The sequence below is a fragment of the Eptatretus burgeri genome, chromosome 2 (genome assembly GCF_056783735.1).
Source record: "Eptatretus burgeri isolate ZD-2024b chromosome 2, Ebu_testis_v1, whole genome shotgun sequence".
Lineage (NCBI taxonomy): Eukaryota > Metazoa > Chordata > Myxini > Myxiniformes > Myxinidae > Eptatretus > Eptatretus burgeri.
The window spans coordinates 11,194,095-11,214,167 of NC_140962.1; the positions used below are offsets into that span (position 1 = coordinate 11,194,095).

Below are 20,073 nucleotides of genomic sequence, written 5' to 3' on the forward strand. Positions count from 1 at the left end.
CACCCTTCCTGTTTAAAATTTATTTTGCGGCATTATTGCATCTTCCTCGGTATTGTTCTCTTACTGCTAAATGTATACGAAAGCTGGTTTGACACCTGAAGTCGATATTAGTTAAAAAAAATCTACAGACATCGCCGAAGGCGGGTGGAATCACAGCCACGCTGAATCATACTTGTAGCACACTCCTTTTTGGGGGACGTTGACATACAAAAGAGATATAAAAATATATATGTGTGTATTTGAGGCATCCTCGATCGAATAAACGAAACACGTGCGATTTTCACTTCATTCTCGATTATCACCTTGTTTGTTTTTTTTTAACGATTATTCATTCGTACATCTTTCACACCACTTTAATTCATTCATTCTCCCTTCATCTCAGGACCTTTTTTTTTTTCTCTCACTATCTCTCTCTCTGTTTGTTTTTTCCTTTCTCTATTTTTGGGAGGTTTTTCTGCAAAGTTTGTTTCTCAGTTTAACATCACAAAGACTTCGTGTGAAAGTGTCCCATGTAATGTTTATGCTGTTGTAACGTTGACTAGACCATACTAACAATGTGCTGAATTCTCCATCAGTTCTTTATTACCCTTATTTATTTATTTTTTTAATTCACATCTATAAAGTATATACTATTTGTTTAAGATGGAGTTTTTTAAAGATTAGAAACAAAAACAAAAAAAAAATAAGTATTTCAAATTCGTCGTTTAATTTTAACAATCATTCATCCCTCGACAATTTATTCATTCACCACGTGGATGGAGCACGTGACTCGTTTGGTGATAGTTATATTGAAGCATTTTGAGGGAGAGGGTGAGGGAGGTTGCTGTGCTGTTGATGCAATGCCTGCAATGTTGATGCAATAGTTGGGTACAATTCCTGCGTGTGCCAGTGTGTGATGCTGAGGTTACTCATTCCTTTGGGGAGGAAAAGCCAGAGGACCTGCACACAATAGACTATATCTGAGGATACGGTGGGAAGATTAACATGCACAAGCAAATGCTCGCAGACGAGACAGTTGGCTTAATATTCCATCCGAAGGTTAAAGGGCTAGCCCATATTTATGTACCCGAAGGACTGTGACATATCCTCATTTTGATGAGCTTCAGTGCCTGCAGATAAAACACAAAATGGGATTGGTGAATCATTTGTGTAGGTTGGTTGATTGGGTCATCATTGACTTGAATGGCGTCAACTGCACTGAAAAGGAGTGAGGACTGATTAAACAGCATGCATGGCATTCAAGTCTCCAATAGCTGAGAGAAGAGGTCGAAGTCGGAGGAGAGAAAGTGGAGAAGCATTCAGAAAAATAGGACCGAGCTGTCTTGAAGCTCACCTGGATCAGGAGCAACAGTCACTCAAACACCCTACACACCCCCTTCGACACTGATTTTTTTTAATGCCATGAATAAACTTTGGTGCATCACAGGTGATGAAGGTTGTGGTCAAGTTTCAACAAAAGTGTGTGTGTGTGTGTGTGTGTGTGTGTGTGTGTGTGTGTGTGTGTGTGTGTGTGTGTGTGTGTGTGTGTGTGTGTGTGTGTGTGTGTGTGTGTGTGTAGTTTGGGAGAAGAAAGGAAATACCTATGTTTTTTGGGGGGGGGGAGGTCAGCCCCCGATGGGCTGACCACGTGCCTTGTGGTTGCAGCAGGTTGATCGGCATCTCAAGGAGATTCGGATGGGCCAGGCATCTGCCTGGGGGATGGCCAGATGGAGGCCCCTGGAGTACCGGCAGAAAGTGGACGCAGCGACGCGCTGCTCTGGCGCATGCTCCCATATCTGACCTGACCTGTTGACATTTTGACAATAAAATTAATTGGTAGTTGAATTCAGCGACCTGACATGAAAATGCTCTTCAAATTTCAAGTCAATCGTATGAAAATTGAGGATTTTAGAATATTTGGCCCAAATTGGCCTTTTGGTCTCTGTTTATCTCAAAATTAGTAGGTAGTTGATTTCAATGACCTGATATGCAAATGCTCTTCAAATTTCAAGGTAATTGGATTAAAATTGAGGATTTTAGAAACTTGGCCTATGTTGACCTTTTGGTCTTTGTTGACCTCAAAATAAATAGGTGGTTGAATTTGGTGACCTGATATGCAAATGCTCTTTAAATTTCAAGTCCATCGGATGAATATTGAGGATTTAAAAAAAAACTTGGCCGATGTTAGTAGGGTGGATACACTGATTCTGGCTCACTTTTCCCCATGTAAGTGAATGGGGGATTTTCAGCGATTCATATTTTTCCCCTAAAAATAAACCCCCTTTTTATCCCAAGTTATATTTATTTGTCTCCCCTTTTAACCGAGGGGCACTCTTTTCAAAAAACCAATGCAATAAGATATTTAAAGATTTGTTCAAGTAGTAAAGTAGTAATGTGATTTGTTAAAGGTGATTCTAAAGAAATATCTGAAACATGTAAGCCTTGGGACACTCTTTTTCAAATAACCAATGCATATTGTTTAGCTCACTCATTGAACCTATAAAGATTTGTTCATTCTCAAATTCCTTCAATAGTTCAATTTTCTTTGCACAATAATCCCCATCTAAAATATTTAAAAATAAAACATTTGAATCTTTATATTTTTTAAGATACCCCTTTTGTGCCATTACGAAATGATAAACTTCTCTTAATGCTCTTGTTTGACCACCTCCTGAGCCTCAGATTATTTTTTGTGTAAGCCACGCCCACTTTTCATAAACCCCGCCCACTTTCCCGAAGCCCCGCCCACTTTTCCTAATTCCCACCCTCATTTCATGAGGTATTTGAAAAGCCACGCCCACTTTCCCTAAGCCCCACCCACTTTTGCTAAGCCCCGCCTACTCTTACATCATTTCAAGTTCATCTCTGACTCACAAAGAAATCACTAGAAAATTCTAGAATGTTATGGTTTTGAAAACATTTCCAAGGATTGAGGATTCTGTGTTTTGGGTTCACAGACCAAAGAACATCCCCCCTTGACACACATTATATACTGTTATACACCTCGGACTTGGCGCTCGAGTGTTCCACAATGGTGTATAGTAGGAGGGAGTGAAGCGCCAACCCATTGCTCCCATGGGTATTATCTGCTTAGTTTTGTCTTTTGTAATTCCTGTGAATAAAATGAACCTAAAATCTCTTCCCTTCTAAATCATATATCTTATAAGTCCAAGGAACCGTATCTATTACATCAACAATTTTAAAAAGTTCGTTCGTCCATCGTTTAATATAACCTTTTTCAAAATGAGATTTCCACCTATATATTCCTACGATATCACCAGCTTTGAACTTAGATTTTCTGACATTAATCTCTTTTTCATATTTTAATTTTGTAAATGTTTCTGATGGTTTCAGATTCGTTGACGTGTGAATCGTGTCATTATACTTTTCCACAATATCCTGAATAAAAGATGACCATTGTTGTGAACCAAGTTGTGTGAATTTTTTTATATAGTCTCTCTTTGAAGGTACGATTAAAACGTTCAATAACACCCAACGGCCTTTCCTTCATTAAAGGTACTGTATAATGTAATGCTGTTATTTTTTAGAAAATTCATAAATGTCTTGTGATAAAACTCTCCACCCTCATCAGTCCACAATTTTTTAGGTTTTCTCTTACTTTTATTAAATATCTGTTGAAAGGCCAACATAAGAGTATTACCTGTTTTGTTTTTTAAAGGGACAACCCATGCGTATCTAATCCTCAAATCAATAACGGTTAAAGCATACTTGTACCCCTTATCATTATTGAGTTCAATCAAATCAGAAGACCAGATATAATCAACTTCCTTGGAATAAACCTTCCTTCTCTGAAACTTTGTGAATATTGGTTTATGTAATTCATCAGCTAATTGCTCTTCAATCTTAATGACATCATTAGAGCCTATAAGTTTTTTGAATTTCCAAGTCCAAATTTCAATTTAGCACTGATTATCTTCTTCACGATGAACCGATCAACTTTTTCTCTCAAGGTTGGATTTTGTATCAGAGACAAATTATACAACATTTCTCTATCGGCTTCATGCTTTTCTTCCAAAGTTGTGGTATTCCCATAATCAATATCATGTCTCATGCACACTTCATCAACCCTATTGATGGGCTTACTCCATGATTTAGGATTGTCTGCCTCATCTAATCTTTTATCCAAGTTTGTGCCTGGACCACAGAAAGAATACCCTGGTAGAAGTAATTCCCCTGGTATTCCAGTAGTTGTAAATTTACTGCCTGATAAAAACTTTTGTATATCTCTTCCTCGTTTGTGTTTGGAGATAAATTGATTTTTTTTTTGAACCACACACCGAACATATACCTTTTTGTATAACCCTGTTATTTTTACTTTTAAAATATGAAATATTTTTCGTACGAGTTTTCTTTTTACATTTCAGACAATAACTCATATATTTATGAGAAAAATTCCTACAGAGTGTGAAAACCTTTTTAGTTTCCAACATGCACATTTGAATCTTAATTTTTAAAACATAAAGAATCCTTAGAAACGTCTTTACTCTCTCCTCCATTTATTTAAGAAAAAAATGAAAAACTTTAATTAAAGTCGATATCTTATCCTTGAAAACAGTATTGTCGAAAATATTGCTAATAGACTTGTCAATTCTTTGTTTTCCTCCTCGGTGGGTTGAGTTATTTTCTGTAATACCCCCAATCATTTTTTAATCTCACTGGTTTCCATATTTTCATATTTATTCATTCTCGCTCTTTCCTCCCTCTCCTCCTTCTCTCTCTTCTCTCTTTCCTCCTTCTCTCTCTTCTCCCTCTCCTCCTTCTCTCTTTCCTCCCTCTCCTCCTTCTCTCTCTTTTCCCTCTCCTCTTTTTCCTCCTTCCCTCTCTCCTCCTTGTCCTCCTCTTCTCTCTCTTTAACTCCTTCCTCGTCCCTTACTATCCTTGAATCACTTACACCCCATAGAATATCATACATATATTCCTCGGGATTTCTTGTTATTTCTGTATCCAAAATAATTTTTTTACAACAGGAAACCAATAAAATTAATTTTGAATTTCTAAAAGAGCTTTACATTTTCTTAACTTTATAATTTTTTCATTATTTAACATTCTAATTAAATCCAAAGTTGTTGGTCTATCAACATCAGCATAATGCCAATGTTTTATTGAAAATACCTCATTCTTATGTTGTAGAACATATTTATTAAAATACCGAATACCCTTTTCTTGAAGGTCTGCTTGGACACAGAAAATATAATTTTCTTGAAGCCTTCTTGCTGCCATTTATGTATTAGAAATATATGTAAGAATAATATTATGACACGAAACACCTCCCCATCTTCCCATAGAAAAATCATTTTGTATTTCCCTACTTTTTTTTAATTTTTTTTTTGTATACCTTGTCGAGGCTCGTACTTATATATAATCCTGTTTTTTTCTGTTTTCATGATATAAACGAGTGCAAAACCATTATTATATTTACCCTTATTAAATTATTTTATTTGTTGCTTACTAATCGTGGCTCCACAAAACTCATTCTCTATACCAAGTGGATAATATTCTTCCTTATGAGACTGATTTAATTGTTCCAGGTCTTCTAGGTCAATTTTAAATGACCAATTATACCCTAAATCATTCATATCATACCCCCATTGTTCTATTCTCATACAAACGATACGCCCTTCTTTATAAAAATTTATTTTAATTCGAACTGTGAATTCTGTATGACCTGGAGATAAAATCAACACTTCTGTATCTTTGGAATACACGGCCGTTTTATTTAAGGATATATATTGTGATAAATCGCTTAATCTCACCAAGTCATTCGCGTCAGTCGGGCTTGGATCATTTTTTAATTTATAAGCATTTTTCATATTAATATTTTTGGTTATATTATATTTATGTCGTTCAGCCTGTGCCTTTGTGTAATAATTTGATAAATCAATATCCAGTTCTTGGGATAAACCAAAGATAGAACCATCTTTACCAACATGTCATTTATATTAGATTAAAAATAATGTCATAAAAATTTTTATTTTTGTTGAGTTGAAATAACACATAGAGACATAATTGACCACAACACTTGGAATTTAATTCTTGGACTTGAAATGTTTGATAAACATCATTCTGTAAGAATTTTATGACTTCAACAGGTGGTGGAAGACCAAAACTATCAAAATAATATTTGTCTTAACTATTAAAAATACAAACCCAATGAGAACCGTTCCCATTATTATCTTCGAAGTTCATAATAATATTCTTTGTATGTTTAGGCACATTTGTTAATTCATCTCTCATACAAATAACCACATTATGAATTTTTTATTTCTTACAATATTTGACAAGTTGTAAATTTGATGTTGTATTCTTTCCAAATTTTTTAAACCACTCATCAATGCTCATTTATTTATTAGAAAGATATAACCCATCACCTCTTTTAGTTAATTTTACACCTGCTTGTGCGATAGAAGAAAGCATATCTCCAACTAACAATCTCGCTTTATCAAGCAGACCTTCAAGCTTTTCAGCAAAATCTACAATTACACCACTTCCACTAATTTATTTCTCCAACCCTTTGTTATGTCTTTCCAATTCTTTTTGAGCCCGGAGTTGAGCCTTCCTTTTGTTGGCAGTTTTCACCGCTGTTGAAATAACACCCATCAATGCTCCAACCGCACTTAAACCAGCAAATAAAGGAATTAGAAATGGGAGAAATCCTCCACTCGTCTCTCTTATTGAATATTTTTTCAACATTGGTTTTGTCATTTTAATTTTAAGTGAGCCAGTATCGTTCAAGATTGTAACCTGTTCTCTTGTGAGCAAAACATCAATTCTTATGGCTCCTTTTCTCTGAATTGTATTAACCTTAATTGTACAAGGCTATTGATTTTGAACACAAGATGATATTTTATGAAGATTGATTTGATGGACATATACCCCAGTTGGTACTTTGCCACTCATTTATTTCACAAAAAATTATGTGAGACTAATCATAACACCATTATCTGTATTAATCTGCAATTCTGTTTCTTCCAAAAGCAAACAATATGTATCAACTTCTTCACTCTCTCCTCTTTCAATGGATAGGGAAGTATCCACTCGATTTGACTTTATAGTTTCCTTTTGAGCACTCAGGTCAAATGCATAGATTGCATACAAACTTTTAAATGCTGTCATATCCAAAATAGGTTCTTTATTTCCATTACTTTCACACACCTTTTGGTAAGACTTGTATGCTTCAGCATAATCATTTTTTTACAATTAATTTCCAATCTATCTCGTGGATAAAATGTTCCATCCAGAGAAACACGAAGTTGTTTCACCTTAGAATTATCACTCAATGCATTATTCTTATCAGTCGCAGTAACACCATCTGGTTTTAAAAAAATGATCCACAGATATCGTGGCTTTCCTTCAAGAACACCAAAATTCCACATGTAAGTGGTTTGGTTTAGTTTAACGTGTTGACATCTTCCTTTGAGGTATGATACACTGAGTGGTTTCTTTGGGTTAAGTCTTCTATTCAACATCTCTTCTGTTTTAAGATTAGGAGTACATTCACTAAGATACCAACTCATTTCATCAATTTCAAATTTATTCTGATCACCAAAAGCACTAGCAACACCAAAAAGTAATCTATTTTCATTATCATTCCTTTGCAGTTGAAATCTAATTTTAAGACCATACAGAACTTTATCGTGGTCATAAAATCCAACTAGAGGGGGAGCACTCGGTAGAGCGCAAAACCTCTGCCGCCAATACTGCTTGGTCAATCAAGTGAACCTGATAGCCTATTCATTCAATTTGACGTCAACAGTGCTCACAGAGTTATAATTTGCAACTTCCCTTTTACTTTTAACTTTTACATACTCAATTCATTCGTCATAACTAGATTCCTTGAGACAGAAATTGATTTAACGTGGGTATATCCACCTGAAGTTCCAAAATCAGCCGCAATAATAATTTTGGCATGTTTTTTTTTGTTGGAAATCACTTATAACATGTAGAAATGCAAAAAAAAAAAAATCGAAATTTTGTTGAAAAAATATTTGCAAATTTTATTTTCTCCAACAATTTTTTTTTGGGGGGGGGGGTTGGAAATCAATTAAAACATGTAGAAATGCAAAAAAAAAGAAATCTAAATTTTGTTGAAAAGAAAGTTGCAAAAAAAATTTTTCTCTAACAATTTCTTTTTTTTTGGGGGGGGGGGGGGTTGGAAATCACTTAAAACATGTAGAAATGCAAAAAAAAAAAATTAGAATATTTTTTCAAATTGGCCGACAGCGGCCATATTGGATTTTGGACCAAGAACCCCTTGTGGTGGCACTAATCCCCAGTGTGATTGTCCCTGTGTGTGTGGTGAAAGGTGTGAGTGCAACCCCGTGTGTGAGTGGTGTGGTGGCAAGTGTGCCGGAGTGCGTGCTTCCCAGCATGCCGTGCGTGAGTAAAGGGGTGTGTGTGACAGAGGCCCCGGGTATGAGTGAAACCCCCTGTGCAAGTGGAAGGCCGTGTGTGAGTGGAGCCACGTGTGCGAGGGAAATGGCATGCATGCGTGAACGGCCGAGTGCAAGGGAGACAGCGTGTGTGAGGTCGCTGTGTGTGGGGGCGATGACGGTCGGCATGCGGGAGCACGCAGCCACGTCTCCCGGTGTGAGTGTAATGCAATGGTGTGTGAGCGTCATCACACGCAGGTGTGCGTGGGTCTAATGGTGATGAAGACGGCGACAGAGGGACAGAGGCCGCGTAGCGGCCGTAGCTGTTTTGGGAACCGCGCTGGGTTTACCCAGCAGTGAGCGCGAGGTTCGTGCCGGGCAGCGCACGAGGCCGCCACTTGCGTGCTTGCGGGAGTGAAACCCGGTCCGGAAACGCCAGCGGTGGATGTTGCCGATCCCGCGGACGGACAAAGGTTAGGCAGGATTACGGATTTGGACCGGATGGGTTCTCCACGCGGGCGGGTGTGTGAAGCTCCAATGGGCAGAGCACATGCATTCGCGTGGGGAACCCCTCGAAACGCGGGGCTTGTTTTTTTTTTAAATGCGCAGAGTGGCGTCATGGCTGCACGTCTGGTTGGAATCCGGCAGGAGGGTGAATCCCTGCCGGATGGTACGTCCAAGAGGGACGAGGTACACGTGCAGCTGCATGACGTCACGTAGTAGTGCGCAGGTTGCGAGTTGCCGCGCTGGTGTGCGCATAAGAAAAAAAAAGCAAGCCTCGCTTCGGGTGAATAGGATTCCCGGGCAAGGGGTGGAAGACCCCCCCCTGCCCAGGGCACAGGATGGCACTATCTCGGGGGAAGGGTTCGCTTAGTTCGACCGACTTCATGGGGCAGGGGTAAGTCCTCATGGAGTCCGTGGAATGGATTAGGTAGAGGGATTGTAGGTGAGATTTAAGTTGGGAAATGTATTTATGGGATTATTTGGCGACAGAGACAGACTTTGGATGTGTAGAGGGGACGTAGCTTAGCTACGTAGTATTAAATGGAACGTGCTGTAGTGAAAGGGACGACGTGGGAGCACGAGTTAGTTAGGGGATGTAGTGAGCAGGCTGGCTGAGTTCAGCAATGGAGTGTTGAAGAGTAGTGAGGTGGAGACTTGATGAGTGAGTGAGGCCGAGACTTGATGAGTGAGTGAGGCCAGCAGGTCTGAGTGATTGGAGTGATTGTGGAATGCATGGTGCAATGAGTGATTGGGGGGAGGAGTGACTCCCGCCCAAGGGCCCCCGGGGTCAGTGTAGAGTGAGTTAGCTGGGTTAGTTAAATTGAAAAATGGAGGTCGTTTTGCTGTTGGTGGGGAAGTAGGCTCGAAACCTGTTTTGGAGGGGTGCAGGAGCCCTGTTGACGGGCTGGGAGCGTGGCTGCGGAAGGTGAGTATCGTTGAGTGGGTACCCCGGGCACCGGGCTAGTCGGCCGCGATAGGCCAAGGGCCCTTGGGGGGCTGGGATAGTGTAGTGGGCACTGGTGCGCCCGCATGATGCGGGGGCGCCATTAGCCACGTGGGCAGTGCATTGGGCACGGGCACCCAGGGAAGGGGCCCGGGGCGCCAGCCTGCCACGTGAGCATTTCAGGGGAGTCGCCAGAGAGGGCACTCCCCGGTGTTTAGGGAGCTGGTAGGCTCGGAGGCAGTGTAGTGCCTGGGGGTGCCATAGCTGGAGAATCGGCAGAGGGTAGTGCCTGCCAAGGGAGCCACGCATCCCAGCCACGAAACCGTGTGAGGGCACGAGAAGAAAATTGGAGGACATGGCCCGGAATTTGTGAGGACACCAACACAGGCGACAGGAATCTGGGTTGGTAGAACCAAGAGATTAAGCGAGAGGCGCTTGTTGAAAGCCCCGGGGTAGTTTAAGAGTTAATGGCTCGGGTAGATTAGGAAGTGTACCCCTCCGCACCATCCATCCCTTCGCTCTCGTTGTGGACCGCTGCACCCACTTTGGGTTAAGATCGCTGAAATCTGGGGTTTTGAGGCCCATCTTGAGGCTTGAGTTGGGCCTCGACACAGGATGCGAGCTCTCCCTTATTCCCCTCCAGGTAGGGAACGTAGGGGTTGGGAGTAGGCTAGTAGATGATAGGTTAGCCGAACAAAGACGATAAAGGGGGTTAGGGGGCGAGTTATAGTAGTGGGGAAATAAAGATTAACATTCAAACAAAAAAAAATAAGTTGGGGCTAAATTGGGGTTTACAAATTAAGGGGGTGGGTATGGACAGAGACAGGCAAAGGCGATAGGTTGGGAGGGAGACAGTAGGGTAGATCCGAGCCCGCCTTCCGAGTGGCCAGCGCTACCGCACTCCCTCCACCAACCTCCACTGAAAGACAAAGGCTGGCCAACTTCATCGGCAGCTGTTGTTTTGCTGCGAGGTCTGTACCGGCCGGATCGTCTGCCGGCTGTATTTGCCTGCAGCGGCCTTGTTCTGCAAGCTGTGTTTGCCTGACCACCTATTCCATGCCATGCGTACTGCCCAGGTTCACCAGCCCACGTTCTGGTTTGATTTGCCAACCCCCCCCCCCCCTGTTCATTACCATGTGCGCCGGGATCGTCGTGATTTGCAAGGACTGCCCTGTTGGCAGCTACAACACGGGCCTGCAGTGGCGGCCGTGCACCGTGTTTGCGTCCATCCATTCATCCATTCAACCATCCATCCATCCATCCGTTGTGCTCATTGCGTGTGCCACTTGAGCTGGCACGGAGACTGCGTTTGTGCAGCCCATGCACCGTTGTGGTTCACTGCGTTCATTTCCGAGGGGAAGGCCTTGGACTGCATGTGAGCAGCCGGCCACGTGCCCTGTCACCTGCATTGCATGAGCCAGAGACTGCGTGCGAGCAGCCTGGCTCCCTGCTAACTGCTTTTCTCTTTGCAGAGTCCATTGATCCTGGGCCATGGTTTAGTGTAAGATCTGTAAGGTGTTAAGATGTACTGTACAAATGAGTGCTCCCCCAGCATGTGTGTCTTAGCGCCGGCAATTTTATTTAAGTTGTCCGTATGAGTGGGTTTGTTAGTTAGTTACTCAGCCCTCAGGTTATTTATTTTGGGGACACGAATACCATGAATGTCTCACTCAGGGATCCGAAGGTAAAACGTACTAGGGGAGAACTAAACATGATGGTGCACGAGAATTTGACGACTCGGGACGAGTCTGTAAAAAGGGGAGGGGGGTAGTGTTACGGCTGTGGAAATTCGCAATACACCATAAAGGGTCCTCAGGTGAGATATATCGATAAGTTCATGTGTCGTTAGCCCACACCCGTTGTTTAGAGGGACAATGTGTGATTCATCCGGGCTGCGACGCTTTGAGTTAGCCATTTTTCTTTCTCTATTGTTATTTTGGACCATTAAGCCACCAACAACTCAAAACACCACCACCCTTGCCTCTTTACCTCCACAACTCCATCCCGCAAAGATCGCTTCACCGCCATTCCCAAACGACGCCCGCCAACCACCAAACCACCACAGCAAACCCCCCACCACCTTTGCCTATCTCCTTCTACAACCATCCACCACACCACCAGTCAACACCAAACGTCGTGCTGTCCAGGGCCCGTTCGGAAATTGATTCCGCATGCGTCGAGCCGCGGGTACGAATGCATTCCTCTCAGGGAGAAATTCGGATCAGGAATGCTTCACGCCCCCTTTTCCTCCGTCCAATGGGCGAGCATGGGGTGGCTTGACCCCGCCTCCAAGCGCGTGTATGTGAATTCCGTTTGGGCAGAAATGCGGATCAAAAGAGGATCACGCCCCCTTTTTGCCCGACCAATGGCTGACCAAGGGGTGGCGTGGCCCCGCCTCCAAATGCATTTTGATCCGGGAATTTGCATACATGCCCCTCCCTCGGTCAACAAAGGCGCGCACACAGGGTGGTTCACTCTTCTCTTCGTCCTGGAGGTGGTCTCGTCATTCGTCTTGGCTCGTCTCGCCTGGTGGTCTGGTCTGGTCTTCTGTCGGTGCCAAGGTCTTCTGTCGGTGCAGTCCCGAGACCCCGCTGGCGGGACGTAGCGTCTGCCATTCCCCTCTCCCGACCCCGAGCATCAACGGTTTCCTCCCTTTATCCGCGCTGAGATAGCGCCGGAAACCCTGTTCGTGGCGTTAAGCAGCCAACCCGTGCCGGCGCGAAGCACGAGCTCACAAACCACGCCGGAGGAGCTGGGAGCTGAGGTCGCGGGAGGAGGACTCAACGCGCGCAGGGAAGTCACTACTTTTCTTTTCTTTTGGTGTATGTGTGTGTGTGGCGCCAGTCTGGAAAAGTAGAACTGTGTAAGTGTGCCCGTGCAAGTCATATTCGGTTGTAGTTCTTGCTTTCGTTCTTGCTTTTGTTCTTTCTTTGACTGCATGAAAACTGTATGGCTGTGAATACGTGCTTGTCTGTGCGTGTGTAATAAAGTGCTTGCTTGTTGAACTGTTTCCCGCTTTGCTTCGTCTCCTTCCTTTTATTGAATCTCCATCTTGCATCACGTAAGGGATTGATAGTGGGTTTAAAACGCCCGGTAAATAATCTGAACTGTCAAGGTCGACAATAACTCCGCTTGGTTATCCCTGTAGTACGGAACGAGCCGCTTAAGCAGTTCGTGTCCGGAGTCGACCTGTGGCGTGGTACAACTCCTCGGTACGCTACTCGCGCGAGTACTTAGGTAAATCGACCATTCGGCGATCGGACCCTATTTTGCGCAGGTAGAATGCGGACTGAGTTGTGATGAGGTTAAACACCCACCCGTGACTGGCTCCTGGCGGTAGTTACCGGAGGGTCACGACTGAATTGTCCGTTCCGGTGGGCGACGCGTCGCGATTCGAGTCATGTGGCCGATCGCACGCCGGCGGGCGCGAATTCGCAACAATATCTATATACTTTTTTTCATTACCAGATTCAACTACAACATTTTTTATATTAAAGGTAATTTTAAAATGATCCTTAACTACTATTGAACGAAGTGTCATTTCACCTGATATACTAACATCCTTTATTTCATCAGGATTTACATCTTTAGGGTTGTTGAAAAAAATACTAATTTCTCCTTGCATATTACAGATGGTCTTGTCTTTTCTTTCTAAAGCTTCATCCATAAGGTTTTTCTTTTTTGATACTTTTTCTTGTTTCATTGTTTTTTCTAGTTTTGAATATATTGCCAGAAGGAGAGGAGAAACTTTTGTTAGAGATACTTTAATTGATGTTCTTCCAGGTATACTAAAAGCCCTTCCACTGAAGGAAATTGAAGAACTCATCTTATCCACCATAATTGTTTTTATCCAATAGTTGTTATATTTATCTTTGTTCAATTTTACATCCTTGACATATTTCTCAGTATCTTTTACAAATGAAGAGATTGATTGAAACTTGTCTTTTGTGTCTTGAAACATTGTATTTATTCAGTGAAAAAAGTTGGAGGATAAAATGGTTTTAAGCACAGATTCACCTATAAATTAAACGAAATTTTCATCAAGAAAATTTAAGTTTAAGCAAAGTTTTATTATGTAAATATGGTGAATACAACGTACTGCGATGTTTGTAATCACAAATATAAACATTATAAAAAACACCTTCGAACCAACAAACGCACATTTAATCTATTTCATCAAATATCTCCTGTTGAGTTAGAAAGAAAACATTATGATATCTGCTCAATGGATGTTTTGAAGAGTAGATATAAGAATCACCTTCAATCACAAAAAAAAAACAGAAAAATGAGTTTAAAGTAAAGGGAGACTTTTATTGAAAACACTGATGGGGCATTTAAAGGGCATATAAAAATAAGGATTTTTCAATTTGGAGAACCCGGTCCATCATCAATAGCCGAATCAATTGAAATAGTGAAGCCTGATGTTGAAAAAGTTATTAAAAAGACATTAAAAGAAATGAAAACTTTAAATTTTTATATGGGAGTGAAAATGAATATGAAAAGACAAGATGAAGAACAAACTCCTTATATGAGAACAGATCTTCATTTTATAACATCATTTCAAGATTTTTTGAATCGTGGGGTTTCTGAAGAACTATCAAGACAAGAGGAGGATGTTGATAATACAGTGGTAGGAAGTGGATTTAATATCTTTAAAATCATCTTTTTAGAAATACACATTCCAAAATCAAACCCTCTTAAAGCTTCTTCTTATATTGAATTACCAAAAGAAATAAAACTAAAGAAGGCAGTTGTTAATATTAAGAACAATGATAATAAATGTTTTCTCTGGTCTGTTCTTGCTCACTTACATCCACCAAATTGTAATTCAGAAAGAGTAAAACAATATATGAAATATGAGAATACCTTGGACATTAAAGATTTTAAATTCCCAATGCCACGAACAGATATTCCTAAATTTGAGAAAAAGAATAATCTTTCGATTAATGTATATGGATTAACGGATACAAACAAAGTTCAAATATAAAAAAATTTCAAACAACTATAAAAATGAAGTAACACACATTGATCTTTTATATTTTAGTGTTGGAAAGAATTCACATTATACATACATCAATAATTTATCAAGATTAATCTCTTCTCAGGTATTCAGAACAGCAAACAAAATATATCCTTGAAAGCGATGTCTTAATTCATTTCATACAAAAGAACAATTAGAGCAACATTCAAAATATTGTAGTAATCATAAATCAGCTGTAATTACAATGCCTAAACCTGGTGAAAAGATTTATTTTGAAGATTAGAATAAATCTATCATGCACCCATTTGTGATATACGCTGATTTTGAATGTATCCTAAAAAAGATAAATACTGCTTCTCCTAATCCAAAAGAATCATATACAAATAAATATCAAAAACATATTCCTTGTGGTTTCTGTTATTATATCAAATCATCTGTTGGAGAAAAGTATAATAAACTTGAACATTATAGTGAAAAAAAAACAAAACAAAAAAAAACAAGAGTTTGTGAAGCAATTAGAAAAGGATTGTATAAGACTAACTAAATTAATGAAAGAAACAAATGAACCGATGAAATTCACTGAAGAAGAAAAATTAGAATTTCGAAAGAACAATATCTTTCATATTTGTGAGGAGGAAATTGAGGAGTCTAAAGTTAGGGATCATTGTCATCTTACTGGTAAATATAGAGGTCCCGCTCATTCCTGTTGTAATCTTTATTATAAATTTCCTTCTTTTATTCCAGTCTTTCTTCACAACAGCGCCAACTATGAAACACATCTATTTATAAATGAACTTTCAAAAACACCAGGTAATATTTCTGCCATAACAAGCACAGTCAAAAGTATATTTCATTTACAAAAATGATATTCACAAAACCTTTAACTCGTATTGGGTTTCTAGATTCTTACAAGTTTATGGGAACACCACCAGCCTACCCTGCATCAAATCTAAGCTCCATGGGGTCTTTTCCAAATCTTAATTCATTCTTTGCAAAAGAGGAAATTCTAACTAAAGAGGAAATTCAGATTAAAGAGAGAATTCAAAGTAAAGAGGAAATTCTAATTAATGAGGAAATTAATGAAGAAATTCTAACTGAAAATGAAATTCTAATTATAAAGAAAATTCAAACAATGAATGAAATTCTAACTAAAGAGGAAATTCTGATTAAAGATGAAATTCTGATTAAAGAGGGAATTCTAACGAGAGAGGAAATTCAAACAAGGAATGAAATTCAAACTACAGAGAAAATTCTTACAAGGGAATTTATCCTTATGATTATATGGATTCATTTATGAGATTTCAAGAAACACAACTTCCTTCAAAAGAAAGTTTCTATAATAACCTTTATGAAGAAGAGATAAGTGATAAGGAATATAAACACGCACAAGAAATTTGGAAAATATTTAAGATAAAGAACCTTGGAGAATATCATGATTTGCATCTAAAAACATGTTTTATTGTTAGCTGATGTGTTTGAAGCTTTTAGATCACTCTGTCATAATAAAAATTGTTATGGATTAGATCCTGCCCACTATTTCACAGCTCCTGGTTTAGCTTGGAGTGCAATGTTGAAAATGACAAAACAAGATATAGATTTAATCAGTGATGTAGATATGCTTTTGATGATTGAGAAGTCTAAGAGAGGTGGAATATCACAAGTATGTTCAAAAAGATATGCTAAAGAAAATAATAAATATCTTCCAAATTATGATAGTGAAAAAGATAGTAATTATTTGATGTATTTTGATGCTAATAATTTGTATGGATGGCCAATGTCTCAATCTCTGCCTTATGGTAAATTAGAGTGGGTGGAAGAAAAGGATTATGAAAAGGCTTTGATGAATATTGTTATTTCTTCTCCAGAGGATTTGAATGAGGAAGAAGAAGGTTATTATTTTGAAGTTGATTTGAGGTACCCGAGTGATCTTCATAATAAGCATAAAGACCTTCCTTTTGCATGTGAGAAAGAAACCCCAAAGAAAGAATGGTTAAGTGATTATCATAAAAGTTTTAATATTAAAGGCAAATCAACAGAAAAGTTATTAATAACATTCTATGATAAAGAGGGATATGTTTTGCATCAGAGAAGCTTGAAACAGTTTTTGAGAGAAGGATTGAAAGTAGCTAAAATTCATGGAGTTTTAAAATTTAAACAAAGTCCTTGGATGAAAAAGTATATTAAATTCAATGCAAATATGAGAACAAATACAAAAGTAAAATTTGAAGGGGAATTCTATAAATTGATGAATAATGCTGTCTTTGGAAAGTAAATTGGAGAATGTTAGAAACAGGCAAAACATTAGATTTGCAACATCTGGAAAGAAGCTTCTTGATTGATAAATAAACCAAGTTTTAAGAGAGAAGAGGTTTTTTCAGAGAACTTTTCTGCTATTCATATGGAAAAGGAAAGTATTGTAATGGATAAACCAATTTATATTGGAAGAGCAGTTCTTGATTTATCAAAGATATTGATGTATGATTATTTGTATAATGGCTTAAAGAAAGAGTATGGTGAAAATGTTTCATTGTTGTATATGGACACTGATAGTTTTATCCTCGATATAAAAACTGATGATGTTTCTAAAGATATGAATAAAAATATTGGAGTATATGATACAAGTAATTTTAGTAAGAAGAGTGAGTTATTTTCAAAAAAGAATGAAAAGGTTATTGGTAAGTTTAAGGATGAGTTGGGTGGAAAAGTAATGAGTGAGTTTATTGGATTGAGAGCAAAGGCATATGCTGAAAATGTATGGTGATCAGATTGATAAGAGGTTAAAGGGAATAAAAAAATATGTAATAAAGAAATCAATAACTTTTAGAAATTATTATAATTGTTTGATGAATAAGAAAGAGGAATATAGGAAAATGAATACAATAAGAAGTTATAAACATAAGATATATAGTGAAGAAGTAAATAAAAAGGCATTAGGAGCCTTTGATGATAAGAGATTTATTTTAGACGAGCCGAAACCCCGTCACAGACGGATTCCGTTCATTCAACCACCCTCACCAGCTCACCCACACTCGAGGGACATGGCCTGGACAGGGCGTGCTTGCCCCCGCCTACTCATCCCCTGCCCCATTCCCCCCCCCACCTTCAATTTGCTTACCTCCGCCTAAAAATGTAATTACCCTGGCCCCGCCAGCGCCTCTTCACTCCCCGCCCCATCTCATGATTTCCTGCCTCACTTGCCCACGGGCCCCCGCCCCCTGTCCACCCCTCACACTCAACCCCGCCTAATTCACCCAGGCCCCCGCCCTCTCATCCCCTGCCCCATTTCCCCCCCCGTCTCCTGCTTTCAATTTGCTTACCCCCACCCAAATATTTGCTTACCTTGCCCCGCGCCTCTTCACTCCCTGCCCCCGTCTCTTCATCTCCCGCCCTCGCCTCTTCATCTCCCGCTCTCGCCTCTTCACTCCTCGCCCCCGACTCAACGAAAAGTGTTTATTCTGCTTCAGAGTTGAAAGTTGACTATTGCCACTATGTGCGATGCACTCTTTCAGGTATGAAGTTTTTTTCAGTCCAGGTCACAGTACCGAGAAAAACGTGACGCGACCGCTAGGAGGAGCACAAAATTGGTCCTTCAGTATTAATATATAGATAGCCAAAACCCCGTCACAGATGGGTTTGAGTTTTTAAGGACTACCGCCGCGTTTTTCACAATATATAAATGGTCGAACCAAGTATTAGTCAAACTAAAGAGTGGAGAAAATCTCAGTCTTGGTATATAAATGGAAAACATAATGAATGTGAAAAATATCAAATAAGTCTTATTGAAAAAATAACTAAAACAAGGGTAAATAAAACAAATAAGCAAATCAATTTAAAAACTAGTAAGTTAGAGGATGTAAAGAAAAAAAAATATCCTTGAATGGACTGAAAACTTTGATGGTTATCAATTCAACAATGGAAAACCAATTTACTATAATCTCAAAATTATATGTGGCTCAGGAGGTGGCCAAACAAGAGCATTAACAGAAGTTTGTCATTTCGTAATGGCACAAAAGGGGTATCTTAAAAAATATAAAGATTCAAATGTTTTATTTTTAAATATTTTAGATGGGGATTATTGTGCAAAGAAAATTGAACTATTGAAGGAATTTGAGAATGACCAAATCTTTATAGGTTCAATGAGTGAGCTAAACAATATGCATTGGTAATTTGAAAAAGAGTGCCCCTCAGCTTACATGTTTCAGATATTTCTTTGGAATCACCTTTAACAAATCGCATTACTACTTTACTACTTGAACAAATCGTTATCTTATTGCATTGGTTATTTGAAAAGAGTGCCCCTAGGTTAAAAGGGGAGACAAATAAATATACCTTGGGATAAAAAGGGGGTTTATTTTTATGGCAAAAAAAATATGAATCGCTGAAAATCCCCCATTCACTTACATGGGGAAAAGTGAGCCAGAATCAGTATATTCACCCTACTTATGTTGACCTCGAAATTAATAGGTGGTTGATTTCAGCAACCTCATGTGCAAATGGAATTCAAATTTCTGGTGAATCAGATGAAAATTGACAATTTTAGAAACAATTTAAAAATCTGGCCTATTTTGGGTTGACCTTATGGCCTATGTTGACCTTTTCACCTAAGATAACCTCAAAAGTAATAGGTGGTTGAATTCACTGACCTGATATGCGAATCCTATTCAAATTTCAAGTCAATCAGATAAAATTTGAGGATTTTACAAAATTCGGCTCTAATTGGCCTATTGGCCTCTGTAGACCTTTTCCGTCGACCGAATTTTACGAAACTTCAATGCATGACCGTCACAGGGTGGGTGACATTAATCTCTGAAAATTTCAGAACGATCAGTTGAGTGGTTTGTGCTGGAGGCGAGCAGACAGACAAACAAACACACAAACACACAAACAGAGGCGATCAACAAACTTGTCCAAAAAAAATAATTATTTGCCAAGTAACAAACAAACAAATGGACCCAAACAAATGGACCCAAACAAATGGACCCAAGCAAATGGACCCAAGCAAATGGACCCAAACAAATGGACCCAAGCAAATGGACCCAAACAAATGGACCCAAGCAAATGGACCCAAGCAAATGGACCCAAACAAATGGACCCAAACAAATGGACCCAAGCAAATGGACCAAAACAAATGGACCCAAGCAAATGCAATACCTGCTCCGAATCCTTCAGCGATGGTCATAAAACAATTCTCGTTTCCGGATTCAAACAAATAAAACAATGCATTGTTTGTCACATGATTTTTGGCAGTTGTTTTGTAGCAATTGTTCTGAAATTTT

General features: G+C 39.4%; 1 long non-coding RNA gene across 2 annotated transcripts in view; it reads right to left on the reverse strand.

The window, feature by feature from the left end:
• Positions 1 to 1,594: 1,594 nt before the first annotated feature.
• LOC147031420 (uncharacterized) overlaps positions 1,595 to 20,073 on the reverse strand; it is a 35,733-nt gene continuing 17,254 nt past the window's right edge. For both annotated transcript variants that reach the window (XR_015053021.1, XR_015053020.1), the window contains one exon: positions 1,595 to 1,785. This is a non-coding gene — a long non-coding RNA (uncharacterized LOC147031420). The remainder of the gene's footprint in view (positions 1,786 to 20,073) is intronic.